Raw genomic sequence first — 2,234 nt, 5'->3', positions numbered from 1 at the left:
TGACTTCTTAGGTTCCTTCAAATCCTCAATCTTTTTTTTTTTTAAATATATTTTATTTGATCATTTCCAAGCATTATTCGTTAAAGACATAGATCATTTTCTTTTCCTCCCCCCACCCCCCCTAGCCGACGCGTAAGTCCACTGGGCATTAGATGTTTTCTTGATTTGAACCCATTGCTTTGTTGATAGTATTTGCATTAGAGTGTTCATTTAGAGTCTCTCCTCTGTCATGTCCCCTCAACCTCTGTATTCAGGCAGTTGCTTTTTCTCGGTGTTTCCACTCCCATAGTTTATCCTTTGCTTATGAATGGTGTTTTTTTCTCCAGGATCCCTGTAAGTTGTTCAGGGACATTACACCGCCACTAATGGAGAAGTCCATTACGTTCGATTATACCACAGTGTATTAGTCTCTGTGTACAATGTTCTCCTGGTTCTGCTCCTTTCGCTCTGCATCACTTCCTGGAGGTTGTTCCAGGCTCCATGGAACTCCTCCACTTTATTATTCCTTTTAGCACAATAGTATTCCATCACCAACATATACCACAATTTGCTCAGCCATTCCCCAATTGATGGGCATCCCCTCGTTTTCCAGTTTTGGGCCACCACAAAGAGCGCAGCTATGAATATTTTTGTACAAGTCTTTGTGTCCATTATCTCTTTGGGGTACAGACCCAGCAGTGCTATGGCTGGGTCAAAGGGTAGATATTCTTTTAGCACCCTTTGGGCATAGTTCCAAATTGCCCTCCAGAATGGTTGGATCAGTTCACAACTCCACCAGCAATGAATTAATGTCCCTACTTTGCCACATCCCCTCCAGCATTCATTACTTTCCTTTGCTGTTATGTTAGCCAATCTGCTAGGTGTGAGGTGATACCTCAGAGTTGTTTTGCAAATCCTCAATCTTTGAGCCTTCAAAAGAGCCCTAAGCTGGGAGGCAGGAAAGGCAGAGCTCTGTACCCATTCTGCCAGTTGCATTTCCTTTACTCAAAGATTCCTGGGACGCTCGGGCTCCTATATTCCATGCATCTATGATTCATATCCAGGAAGAAACAATTACAAAGACGCGATGGGGAAGTCTCGGACCCCATGCACCCCATTCTATTTCAGGGTGCAGAGAGTGTGCTGGAGAAAAGGAACCGAGAGATACCAGGTGTCCAAAGTAATCCAGGCAGGCTTCCCAAAGGAAGAGACGATGGAAATGAGGTCCGACTTCTCTCCTTTGGGGCACTCAGGCCAGCCATTCCCTAGCTCCACCCTCCATCTCCACTCCTCCCCAGTGGCTATTCTTGGGCCAGAGATAAGGCCCTTTCAGCTGCTGCTGTTTGTCTCGTCTAGTCCCGGAACCACCACAGCCCCGGATAAGGGGCTGGAGCCACCCGAGACCCACAGAGGTTTAGGGCTGGGGGCTGGGAGGGTCCTGTCAGCAGGCCAAGAGGCCTGCTTTGTGTTCTGCTCCTGCCCAGTGACACATGGGCTAAGCAAGACAGGTATGTAGCAGGCGTCTGTCTGGGCAGGCAAATAACAGGCATGGGGCATGGACCGCAAGCCTCTTTCCTCGGGGCCCCAAGCGAGGGGCCCAGATACCAGACTCCCATGCAGAGCCAGGCCAGACGTTCTCTGAAGTCCTTTACAGCCCTAAATCCTAGGATGTGTGGCCCTCTTCTAGGCCACGGGGCCAAGGCTGGAGACTCCACAGAGGTTCAGGGGGATAATTTGAGCTTTCTGCCCCTCAAAGATTACAAGCTTAGCAACTCCCAAACTATCCCTGATAACATGGGGGAATGGGGTTTTGGGGGTGCTGCTATTCTAGAAGGGTTTTAGATGCTCTGACACTTTGGGGGAAGGCTGCGGTTTGGGGGTATCTTGCAGAATGGAGGGTTGGGGGCTGACACTAGGTAGGAATTATCAAAAGGGCTCTGATAATTCATGGGGAGCCAAGTCCTTCTGTGAGAGTTAGGAAAGAATAGGGAGGCAGAGTAGCTCCAGAGTCTGAGGGCCTGAGTTCAAATCTCACCAATGACCCTCTCTTATCTGTGTAACCCCGGGCAAATCAATTATTCTTCTGGGGCTTCCTTTTCCTGATCTCTAAAGTGGGGTGGGGGTAGGAGGTTGGGAGATAAATGGCCTCTTCTAATTCTGGAACTATAGGAAGCGAGGCTGGTCTCATCCTGGGCAGAGGCAGTGCCATGCCAAGGACCCAAGCCCGGCCACCTTCCTGGAACGAGGCTGAACTG

The sequence above is a fragment of the Monodelphis domestica genome, chromosome 1, assembly GCF_027887165.1.
Source record: "Monodelphis domestica isolate mMonDom1 chromosome 1, mMonDom1.pri, whole genome shotgun sequence".
Taxonomy (NCBI): Eukaryota; Metazoa; Chordata; class Mammalia; order Didelphimorphia; family Didelphidae; genus Monodelphis; species Monodelphis domestica.
This window is presented reverse-complemented; position numbering follows the sequence as displayed.